The following is an 11,264-nucleotide window of genomic DNA, read 5'->3' on the forward strand; positions in this document are numbered from 1 at the left end:
ACGTGACAGAAGTGCACCCCTTCCGCAGATTGATGTAGATTTCGGTGTTGGGTCATCAACAAGTGTCAGCGTGCAAACCATTCAACGAGACATTATCGATATGGACTTTTGCAGCCGAAGGCCCACTCGTGTACCCTTGATGACTGCACCACACAAAGCTTTGCGCCTCGCCTCGACCCGTCGACACCGACATTGGACTGTTGATGACTGGAAGCATGTTGCCTGGTCTGACGAGTCTCGTTTCAAATTGTGTCGATAGGATGGACGTGTATGGATATGGAGAAAATCTCATGAAGCCATGGACCCTGCATGTCAGCAGGGGTCTGTTCAAGCTGGTGGAAGCTCTGTAACGGTGTGGTGTGTGTGCAGTTAGAGTGATAAGGGACTTCTGATACGTCTAGATTCGACCCTGACAGGTGACACGTATGTAAGCATTCTGTCTGATGACCTGCATTCATTAATATCCATTGTGCATTCCGACGTACTTGGGCAATTCCAGCAGGACCATGCGACACGCCAAACGTCCAGAATTGCTACAGAGTGGCTCCAGGAACGCTCCAATGAATTTAAACATTTCCGCTGGTCACCAAACTTCCCGGACATGAACATTATTGAGCATATCTGGGATGCCTTGCAACGTGCTCTTACGGATTTATGGACAGCTCTGCAGGATTCATGGTATCAGTTCCCTCCAGCACTACTTCAGACATTAGTCGAGTCCATTCCACGTCATGCTGCGGCGCTTCTCCTTGCTCCTGTTGGACCTACACGATATTAAGCATGTGTACCAGTTTCTTTGTCTCTTCATTGTACATAAGAATAAAAGATTTACTTAACATTGATGCAGTTCTTTATCACGGGTATACTGACTGTCTAATTTACAACTGTCATTGGCTAGCAATCTACACTTGATGCACTTATTACAAAACTATTCTCTTCAGGAACAATTTTCAGTGTTTAACAAGTCCATCAGAAACTTTAACTACCACGTTGGTCCTAGACGATGATGATGATGATGATGATGATGATGATGATGAGCGCTGTAGCTCAGTTATCGATCTGGGGCTGAGATCCTGCCTACTCAGTATTACACTAACGTCAGTACGAAGGTGCTAGTGTTGCTGAGAAGGGAGCGTGGTCTTTTGGAGCGCTTCCATTAAGTCGTTGCGGACTGTAGCGAGCTCTCGCCAACGTTTGTGGTATCGATTCGCGTTTCGGACTTCGGTGTAGCAACGGGGTCTCTGTGTCGTAGCATAGTTTTTTACAGTTACCTTCTTTCCACGTATAATCCGAGTTTCATCAAGCGCTGTTACTTAGCAGTGACACATTATGGAAAAGTTTAATCGGTCCTTAGGTTTTGCACACAAGTGTAGTTCTTATGGCGTGACAATTCAAAAATCACCTACATATATGTATAAAAAAAACGGCAATTTTAGAGTCTTGCATCCAAATCCCCTCTCTCCCGGGTAAATTTCTGGGGACACTCATTCATGTTAGGTGCAAATCCGTGAGATTCCACTCTCGACGATGTAGTTGTATATTTATAACAAATCGGATGTCTGCAGACAAGCTGAAGTTACAGCATAGAGTTAATTAACGACACAACGCGGAAGCCGTCAAGGCAGAAGACAGTCGAAGGCGGCGTGTAAGCGCGTAAAAGGACTGCTTCCAGAGACTAGCCGACAATGCTGCTGCGCAGCGGCTTCCTTTGAAGAGCGCTGGAAGTTAAGAGGCTTAATATGGAAGTAAATACAAACAATTCTAGGGAGAAACTGAAAGGACATTTCTGTACCACTTCGAGTGTGTGCTTCGATGCATCAGCTTTGTGTTTAAGCTATTCAGCCATGGTCGCAGTTACACGTTTTGTTAATAAACAGTACAATACAAAGTTTTGAAAATTTGCATTTATAATTAAGATGTCATAATCCACATCAGATTAACGACCTCCATCCAACATGTCTGACTACTGATTACAACTGGATACCATATGTACTATGGTTCTTTTCGTTCCTCTATACCTTATAATTTCTAGAAACCCCAAGAATCTCAGGAACTCAGCTGTTAAAGCTAAGAAAATGAAAATATGCTCTCCAACGTGACACAGGCTCTGTATACCGTTGCCTGAAGCGGGCACCGTTGCATAATTTGCAATTAGAGACCAGTTTCTTAAGAATTTTGCAATTATTTTGGATGTCACCAAATGATATTACAATCACGATAGTTCTACAGCTGAAACCTAGTTACTGCAACCCTTACCTTCTGTCTTCCATTTCACTATTCATGTCCGGTTGCCTTTGCACCTCAGTTTCCTGTAAAATACCTTGAAGAAATGTTTTATTTTGTCTGTTTATTCAATCCTTTCCTGTGCATTATGTGTAAGAAATTCTTTAGTGGGGAGATATCCACAATGTTACTGAAAATTGTCTCATTAGTGGGTTTTACTAACTTTATCTTTCTATTTCTGTAAGGAGAAGTCATTCCTCATAAACTTCGTTTGCTGTCTTTCTGATCGTAGGGATCTCTAGTTCAGAACGGTATTATTCGATTGTACTCGGAAAACTTCGGGCTGCTAGTGTTTTGCTTTGCGTCCAGCCGCTGCCAGGCTTGTGGGCCTAACAGTAACAATATTGTGTGTAGCAATATGGCAGCCATGGGGCATGTTTGTTCAAAATGTACGATGTAGCTGTTCCAGGAATATTGCAGGAGGTACCTACTACTTATAGTCAAATATTTGTTGAAATATCGCAAGGAAAATAATTAAAAATATCACGGGAACCGTTTTTAGAACTTAGACAGAGCTGTTAGCAGTAAGTACCACAATTGGAAGGAGCTTTCATGAAATATTAGTGATCGTTACTTCCGTATGTGATTTCGTATTAGTGTTTGATATGAAAAACAGAGCACATTTGTTGTGCCAGCACAGCGTGGTGTAGGCGTAATTTGTTCCCCTCAACCCCCCTGACACATATTCTCTCTTCTTCCTGCGGCGGTTTGTCTAATTATTTCCTACGCTCTTCGAAACCCTCTCTCTAAGCGACCAGGAAAATGTCGACAGATGAAAGTAATCAAAGGAAGAGAAGCGCCGATAAGATACTGGACCCGTATACGTGTGTCGCAGGGCTAAAATAGACTTCTATTGGTGGGGATTTTGGTTTTTGTGGTTTAAAGCAGAGATGGTTTCTTTAACAAGGCCATGAACGACTTTCTTCCCCCGTTCTTCCTAATGCTCCTTCCGTAACGACCTCGCTGTTGACATGAATTTAAATGGCAAGCTGCGTTTTTTAATTTTTAATTTTTTACTTTTTTAATTTGATTTCTCTGTGTTCCCAATCCTCTTTTGCCTTTGAATATTGGATCTTATTTTGCCCCATTCCTGGCTCATGCCATCACGGGATAAAATAGTCCAGACACAGAGAGCTGAGAAAATTTTCTAGTCTGGACGCCAAAGAAAGCAACGGCCTTGCCGCAGTTATAACACCGGTTCCCGTCAGATAACCGGAGTTAAGCACTGTCGGGCATGGGATGGGTATTTGGATGGGTGACTATCCGGTCTACCGAGCGCTGTTGGCACGCTGGGTGAACTCAGCCCTTGTGAGGCGTACTGAGGAGCAGCTATTTGATTCAGAAGTAGCGGAACCGGTCTCGTAAATTGACATACTGCCGGGAGAGCGGTGTGCTGACCACTGCCCCTCCATACCTGCATCCAAGTGACGCATCTGAGCTGAGGACGACAGGGCGGCCGATCGGTACCGCTTGACCTTCGTGACCTGTTTGAGGGGGAGAGAGAGAGAGAGAGAGAGAGAGAGAGAGAGAGAGAGAGAGAGAAGGATGCTAAAGAAGATAGTGCAGTTGTTAAAGTACTAGATTCGCATTCGTAAGGAGCGGGGTTCACATCCCCGTTAGACCAGCTGCATTTACGTTTTGCATAGCTTTCCTAAATCACGTCAAATGGTAGGGTTTGTAAAGAACCCTGGGACTTCCCTTCTCATCCTCCCCCCATATGAACTTGAGTCTCATCTCTGACGTCCTGTTTATCTGGTCTTTCCCTCCCTTCCTCCTTTCGATGTTCATTAATTTACTCGTTAGAAGATTACACTCGTCTTTAGCGAAAGGTAAACAAAAGATCTCCTGGTTACGTTCGAAACTATCCTTTTAAAAAAAATCAGTACGTACTAAAACTACGACTACATGAATACTCTGCAATTCACACTCAAGTGTTTGGCAGAGGATTCATAGAACCACTCCCTCACAGTTTCTCACCGTTCCATTCTCGAGCAACAAGTGAGTAATACGATCGCCTAAATCTTCCCGTATGAGCTCTAATTTAATTAATTAATGGTAATTACTCCCCGTGTTAGGGTGAGTCAACAAAATAATTTCACACTCGAAGGAGAAAGGTGGTGACTGAACTTTTGTGGATATCGCCGCAAAGAGAAACACCTTTCTTTTCAGGATTGCAACCCCAAGTCCCGTACCATATCCGTGACACTCTCTCCCCTTTCTCGCGACAGTACAAAACCAGCCTTCTTTGACCTTTTTCGAAGTTCTCTGTCAATCCTATCAAGTAATGATTTCACACCGAACAGCAATACTCCGGAAGAGAACAGGTAGGTGCAGTGTAGGCAGTCTCTTTAGTAGATTTGTAGCATCTTCTAAGTTTTCTGCCAATAAAACGCAGCCTTTGGTCCGCCTTCCCAAAACATTTTCTGTGTGATGGTTTCAGTTCAAGTTGGTTGTAACTGTAATTGTGTTTGGCTGAACCGACAATCTTTAAATTCGTGCGATTTAATGTGTAACGCAAACGTAACGAATTATTTTTTAGTGCTCATATCGAGAACCTCACTCTTTTTATTTAAGGTCAGTTGCCACTTTTCGCACGGTACAGATATCGTGTCCAAATAAATTTGCAGTAATTGACTATTTAACGTTGTAACCTCTGAGGAGGGGGGGGGGGGGGGGTTAAGGAAGACAGCCAGTAGAAGTATAGAGAACCCAACATTTCTGTACCTGATATGAATACTTGATACAAGTTTTGTCGTGTCTAGGGTGGGAGAATGTATCAGCTTAGTTAGATACGTCTGTGGCGCTGATGTTTTTATTCTACTGCCAGTGACCTGTGACCTCAATTTTAAAGCATTTTAGATGCCTTCAGTTTCCAGCAAACGAATAACATCGAGCCCCATGAAAGAAAAGGTAAAGAAGAATTTGTACGCTGTTTTTGACTAGCACTTTATGGTGTTAAAACTAATTGACTACGTGTCACGCTTTTCTGTTTTACATTTTCGGTGGTTTTTTATAGCCCTCAACCAATACTAACAACGTCTTTTTTATTGTTTTTTGTCTTTAACGTATGAGCTTTCAGTTAGCCGTTAGCGTTATCAGAGAAAACCACCAGAAGTTGGAGAGAAGATACCGCTTGTGGGGTTTTTCATCGCATGTTCCAAGAACTGACTGCGCAGTGTAGTTCAGTTATTTTACCATCAGCGCAAGAACTGCAACACAAAACAGCAATTAACATGTTGGAAGCAGGTTCTTTTGCTCAGATGTCTCGTGTCTTGATGTATGCGGCAAAAATAGTAATTTGGATTATTAGTGTACGGATACGTAACTACAGTGAAGTAATAGGAACATTGCAAGAAAGACTTCATTTCGTCGTCTGTAACACATGGCAACAAAATGCGTAGCATTTGATTTTTGAATGCAGTTAATGCAATCTTCTCCACACAAGTTTATATTACACGCAAGTCCATTACGTCTCGAATTTTACATCAGTCGCCCCCACCAGACAATGCGCAAATTAAGTGACTAAAAAGCCAATCAGGGTGAAGTCGATGCAAACCATGTTGTAGAGAACAGAGTAGCCGACATTTCGTAGAAACACTGCACGCTAAACTGTAATTCCAATTCTTTGCTTTCGAAATTATTTTTAACTTTTGAGCGTTTTGTTTCCAACGTGAAAATTTTTAAATACTGGTGTCCCTGCAGTGTCCGCGACAAGGGCAGGAATTATTTTCACGCCTTTCTGGTTTTCGATTGATTCCTACGTAGAACGATCCGAAATTCAAGTCTGTGCTTTCAGCTGTCGGCAACTCCAACACTCATCGTAAAGCCATTGCAAAGTGATTGCGTTGAATACACTCCTGGAAATGGAAAAAAGAACACACTGACACCGGTGTGTCAGACCCACCATACTTGCTCCGGACACTGCGAGAGGGCTGTACAAGCAATGATCACACGCACGGCACAGCGGACACACCAGGAACCGCGGTGTTGGCCGTCGAATGGCGCTAGCTGCGCAGCATTTGTGCACCGCCGCCGTCAGTGTCAGCCAGTTTGCCGTGGCATACGGAGCTCCATCGCAGTCTTTAACACTGGTAGCATGCCGCGACAGCGTGGACGTGAACCGTATGTGCAGTTGACGGACTTTGAGCGAGGGCGTATAGTGGGCATGCAGGAGGCCGGGTGGACGTACCGCCGAATTGCTCAACACGTGGGGCGTGAGGTCTCCACAGTACATCGATGTTGTCGCCAGTGGTCGGCGGAAGGTGCACGTGCCCGTCGACCTGGGACCGACCGCAGCGACGCACGGATGCACGCCAAGACCGTAGGATCCTACGCAGTGCCGTATGGGACCGCACCGCCACTTCCCAGCAAATTAGGGACACTGTTGCTCCTGGGGTATCGGCGAGGACCATTCGCAACCGTCTCCATGAAGCTGGGCTACGGTCCCGCACACCGTTAGGCCGTCTTCCGCTCACGCCCCAACATCGTGCAGCCCGCCTCCAGTGGTGTCGCGACAGGCGTGAATGGAGGGACGAATGGAGACGTGTCGTCTTCAGCGATGAGAGTCGCCAATGATGGTCGTATGCGTGTTTGGCGCCGTGCAGGTGAGCGCCACAATCAGGACTGCATACGACCGAGGCACACAGGGCCAACACCTGGCATCATGGTGTGGGGAGCGATCTCCTACACTGGCCGTACACCACTGGTGATCGTCGAGGGGACACTGAATAGTGCACGGTACATCCAAACCGTCATCGAACCCATCGTTCTACCATTCCTAGACCGGCAAGGGAACTTGCTGTTCCAACAGGACAGTGCACGTCCGCATGTATCCCGTGCCACCCAACGTGCTCTAGAAGGTGTAAGTCAACTACCCTGGCCAGCAAGATCTCCGGATCTGTCCCCCATTGAGCATGTTTGGGACTGGATGAAGCGTCGTCTCACGCGGTCTGCACGTCCAGCACGAACGCTGGTCCAACTGAGGCGCCAGGTGGAAATGGCATGGCAAGCCGTTCCACAGGACTACATCCAGCATCTCTACGATCGTCTCCATGGGAGAATAGCAGCCTGCATTGCTGCGAAAGGTGGATATACACTGTACTAGTGCCGACATTGTGCATGCTCTGTTGCCTGTGTCTATGTGCCTGTGGTTCTGTCAGTGTGATCATGTGATGTATCTGACCCCAGGAATGTGTCAATAAAGTTTCCCCTTCCTGGGACAATGAATTCACGGTGTTCTTATTTCAATTTCCAGGAGTGTATGTAATGCGTGATGGTGACACCAAATGAAGTGCCAGGAAAACGAGGTGGCGTGTCGTGACAACACGTACCTGATAAATATTTATCCATTCTTTTATAACATTTCTTTTCATGTAAATATTAGTTTTGGTAGACTGAATATTATTGCAACTGGTGGCTTGTAGCATTCACGAATGGAACAGGAAGTACCCCCCACCACACATATCATAAAGCGGGATGTGGAGTGTACGGTGCCTGATCAGAAGTATCTGAACACCTGTTAGTGGACATAAACATGGAGTGTGCCCATCCTTGACCTTTACGATGTGTTGAATTCTGGCGGGAGCAGGTGTCTGAGTATATGTGGAGGAATGACGGCTCATTCTTCCTCAAGAGCCAGTACCAGAGAAGGAAGTCATGTTGGATGCTAGTACACTACTGGCCATTACACCTGCTACACCACGAAGATGACGTGCTACAGACGCGAAATTTAACCGACAGCAAGAAGATGCTGTAATATGAAAATTATTAGCTTTTCAGAGCATTCACACAAGGCTGGCGCCGGTGGCGACACCTACAACGTGTTGACATCAGGAAATTTTCCAACCAATTTCTCATACACAAACAGCAGTTGACCGGTGTTGCCTGGTGAAACGTTGTTTTGATGCCTCGTGTAAGGGGAAGGAATGCGTACCATCACGTTTCCGACTTTGATAAAGGTCGGATGTAGCCTATCGCGATTGCGGTTCATCGTATCGCGACATTGCTGCTCGCGTTGGTCGAGATTCAATGACTGTTAGCAGAATATGGAAGCGGTGGGTTCAGGAGGGTAATACGGAACGCCGTGCTGGAACTCAACGGCCTCGTATCACTAGTAGTCGAGATGACAGGCATCTTATCCGCATGGCTGTAACGGATCGTGCAGCCACGTCCCGATCCCTGAGTCAACAGATGGGACGCTGGCAAGACAACAACCATTTGCACGAACAGTTCGACGACGTTTGCAGCAGCATGGACTATCAGCTCGGAGACCATGGCTGCGGTTACCCTTGACGCTGCATCACAGACAGGAGCGCCTGCGATGGTGTACTCAACGACGAACCTGGGTGCACGAATGGCAGAACGTAATTTTTTCGGATGAATCCAGGTTCTGTTTACAGCATCATGATGGTCGCATCCATGTTTTGCGATATCGCGGTGAACGCACATTGAAAGCATGTATTCGTCACCGTCATACTGGCGTATCAGCCGGCGTGATGGTATGGGGTGCCATTGGTTACACGTCTCGGTCACCTCTTGTTCACATTGACAGCCCTTTGAACAGTGGACGTTACATTTCAGATGCGTTACGACCTGTGGCTCTACCCTTCATTCGATTCCTGCGAAGCCCTACATTTCAGCAGGATAATGCTCCACCGCATGTTGCAGGTCCTGTACGGGCATTTCTGGATACAGAAGATGTTCGACTGCTGTCCTGGCCAACACATTCTCCAGATCTCTCAGCAATTGAAAACGTCCGGTCAATGGTGGCCGAGCAACTGGCTCGTCACAATACGCCAATCACTACGCTTGATGAACTGTGGTATCGTGTTGCAGCTGCTTGGGCAGCTGTACCTGTACACGCCATCCAAGCTCTGCTTGACTCAATGCCCAGGCGTATCAAGACCGTTATTACGGCCAGAGGTTGTTGTTCTGGGTACTGATTTCTCATAAGGGAACCTCCCCATCGCACCCCCCTCAGATTTAGTTATAAGTTGGCACAGTGGATATGCCTTGATAAACTGAACACAGGTCAATTGAGAAAACAGGAAGAAGTTGTGTGGAACTGTGAAAAAATAAGCAAAATATACAAACTGAGTAGTCCACGGGACGCATAAGCAACATCATGGAGAAAGCGAGCTCATGAGCGTCGTGGTCCCGTGGTAGCGTGAGCCGCAGCTGAACGAGAGGACCTTGGTTCAAAGCTTCCCTCGAGTGAAAATTTTCTTTTCTTTGTTTTTGCATAGTTATTATCTGTCCGTTCGTTCATTGACGTCTTTGTTCACTGTAATAAGTTTAGTGTCTGTGTTTTGCGACCGCATCGCAAAACCGTGCGATTAGTAGACGAAAGGACGTGCCTCTCCAATTGGAACCGAAAACATTTGATCGCAAGGTCATAGCTCAACCGATTTCTCCACAGGAAAACACATCTGATATATTCTATACGACACTGGTGACGGCATGTGCGTCACATGACAGGAATATGTTGTCGACCCACCTAACTTGTACACTTGGCGAAGGGGTAAAAAGACTCATCTACCTTGCCCGATTGAGGTTTTCTTGTGGATGTGATAATCACTCCCAAAAAAGTGATGAAAACATAAGAGTTTGTCACATAAACTGAAAATAAAAAATTAAACTTTTCACTCGATGGAAGATTTGAACCAAGGACCTTTCGTTCCGCAGCTGCTCATGTTACCGCGAGACCACGGCGCTCCTGCATTTGTAGTGTCCTTGACGTTGCCTGTCTTCCCATGAACTACTCAGTTTGTATATTTTGCTTATTTTTTCACAGTTCCACACAACTTCTTCCTGTTTTCTCAATTGATCTGTTTTCAGTTTTTCAAGGCCTATCCACTGTGCCAACTTATAACTAATCTGAGGGGGGTGCGATGGGGAGGTTCCCTTGTCAGGACCTATGCACCCAAACTGCGTGAAAATGTAATCACATGTCAGTTCTAGTATAATATATTTGTCCAATGAATAGGGCCTATCTGTTCATCGTCTGCATTTCTTCTTGTTGTAGCAATTTTAATGTAGTGTATCTGGAGGGACGTCAACATTCTGACTCAGCCCCAAAGTTAGAAATTAGAATTACATTAATGCCTTCAGCTGCTGACGGGCGTTGATATATATCAACGGGGACAGGTGAAAATTAGTGCCCCGACCGGGACTCGAACCCGGGATCTCCTGCTTACATGGCAGACGCTCTGTCCATCTGAGCCACCGGGGGCACAGGGGCTAGGGCCACTGGAGGAGTATCTCGCGCTCGCCTCTCGCGAGACCCACATTCTCACCTTGTGTTTCCACACACTACATTCGTAGTGTCCCACCCCAACACATGTCCGAAAGAAGAGACACCATATCCATACAAATATAAAACCCCAAAATTTTCCGCTGGCTTCCGGACGATATTTTGGACAGGTCAGTACATTTCAGTAATGTTATTGCCCACAATCCATTGTCTCACAGGTGCTGATTTATGACAGGGTGCATTGTCGTGCTGAAACAATCAATCATCGTGTCCGAAATGTTCCTCTACTCTATGTGGTGCACAATGCTGCAAAATCTGTTCATATCCTTCCGCATTTAACGCTTATTTAAGCGCAATAAGGGCTAATCCGACCTATGAGAAACACCCCTTACGATAACACCACCTCCTCCGTGATTCACTGTTTGCCATACAGTTGATAGCAGGCAACGTCCTCTAGACATACGCCAAACGTCGTTACATCCGTCATACTGCCATAGGGTAAAGTGTGATTCGTCACCCCAAGTCATTGGTTTACAGTTATCCGCTGTGCGGTGGCGTGGCTGTTAACACCACCTCAGCGTCGACTAGCGTTGACAACAGAAATGTGTGACTTAGCTGCCCGATCACTGTACAGCTTGATTTTCACTCCAAACGCACAATCGTCGTGCTAGCTGGAATGCTCTACGGTCCCTGTCCGTCCTTTTCTTGGTTTAGCCGTGATTGTTCCGTC

General features: G+C 45.9%; 1 non-coding gene across 1 annotated transcript; it reads right to left on the bottom strand.

The window, feature by feature from the left end:
* Nucleotides 1-10,439: 10,439 nt before the first annotated feature.
* Nucleotides 10,440-10,514, bottom strand: Trnat-ugu. The gene has a single exon. It is a non-coding gene; the product is annotated as a tRNA-Thr (tRNA).
* Between the last annotated feature and the right edge of the window lie 750 nt (nt 10,515-11,264).

This window comes from Schistocerca piceifrons, chromosome 1, assembly GCF_021461385.2.
Source record: "Schistocerca piceifrons isolate TAMUIC-IGC-003096 chromosome 1, iqSchPice1.1, whole genome shotgun sequence".
Classification (NCBI taxonomy): Eukaryota; Metazoa; Arthropoda; class Insecta; order Orthoptera; family Acrididae; genus Schistocerca; species Schistocerca piceifrons.